Source organism: Vigna unguiculata, chromosome 4, assembly GCF_037176805.1.
Source record: "Vigna unguiculata cultivar grain cowpea cultivar isolate G323 ecotype 2 chromosome 4, ASM3717680v1, whole genome shotgun sequence".
NCBI lineage: Eukaryota > Viridiplantae > Streptophyta > Magnoliopsida > Fabales > Fabaceae > Vigna > Vigna unguiculata.
Window position 1 is genome coordinate 32,133,509 of NC_140795.1, and position 1,507 is coordinate 32,135,015.

Genomic DNA, 1,507 nt, shown 5'->3' on the forward strand with positions numbered 1-1,507 from the left:
GAAACACATTGTTTTTTGTACTTTTCACGCAACAGGAACCGCTGGGTGGTGGTTTAGTACCGCCAGGCGCCATCTTCCTCATTTTTGGGCGCTAAGCGCCATCATTTTTCCGGTTTGCGCAATTTTCGTAAAACTGCATTTCCCGATTCGTTAACCGTCCGATTTAGGTGAAATTTTGACAGGTGGTCCATAACATGTGGTTCTTCACTTTGACCGGTGCAGATTGGATTTGGAGGCCAGTAGCTAGAGATATATGTTACTCAATATTGCTGATTTTGGAGTCGTTAAAATGCATATATAACCTCTTGGTAATTCCTTGTAACTTCTAATGAAGCATGATTGGGTTATGTGGTAAGTCTCTATCAATTTGAATGTTCCTTTGGGTTAGTCACATGTGGAGAATTTGTTATTGATGAAGGAGGGTGTGTCAATATTAATTGCATTGGTGCATAGGATCATGTGCTTAAATCGTTAGAGTGTTGTTGCTTATATTTGTTTGAGCATGCATTATTCATAAGTTAGAATTGAATGTTAGCATGGATTTAAAAGGGGAATATATATATATATATATATATATGAAATGTTAACGGATTGATTTTACTTGTTCTGGGTGCTTAAAAACTAGTATTGTGCAAGTATTGGTATAGTGCCTAGCGGTGGTGTTTGACCGCCAGGCGATAGCTACAAAACCAGTAGAGAATTGAAGCGTGTAGCGCTTGGCGATAAGGGTTGTCCCGCCATGTGATACTTGTAGAAACAATAGCATTAGAGGCGTTTGGCGCCTAGCGGCACGTGTCCCCCGCCAAGTGGTCTGGAAGCCTTTGCGCTTGGCAACTCGTGTGGAGTGCCAAGCGATTTTTGATGAAGCAGACATTGTGTTTTGCTTGCTTTGGATGTGCGTGGTCTACGAGACTTTGGGCGATATCTCAAGGGTCAGATGTTAGAGTATTCCTATAGTTGTGGCTCAGGATGGAGGGTCATATGATCATTCTTTGAGTTGTGGCTCGAAATAGCGAGTGTTCCTGCATGTGTTCTACAAGTGGTGGCTTGTAGGTTGGACAACAACGATAGCTTGAGATTATCAACCAAAGACGTAGAACATGGATTACATGGTGGTGACTATGTGTGATGAGACCAAAGGATGGAGTTCCTTTAATGTGTGTGTTTTGTTATATAAATTGTTGCATATGTTTATATTCCTTTAGCTCATCCTATCTGCGTGTGTTTGGCGATGATCGTGTATGCGGTACATGGGAGCAGATGATGTTGTAGGTGGTACTGGTCCAACGTAGAGCCGGAGCATGGGCTAGTTGGGAAACTTTATGACAACATTTTATCATTTTTATGAGTTTTAAGAATTTTCTTGTAATCATTTGAATTACAGAACTTGGCTTTATAATGAGACTGAGTTGATAATGTATTGTGTTTAATAAATATTTCGATTGGATTTGGTTTTATTAGTGTAATAAAGTTTTAAATTCCCGCAGTTTTAGGGAAACGATTTATA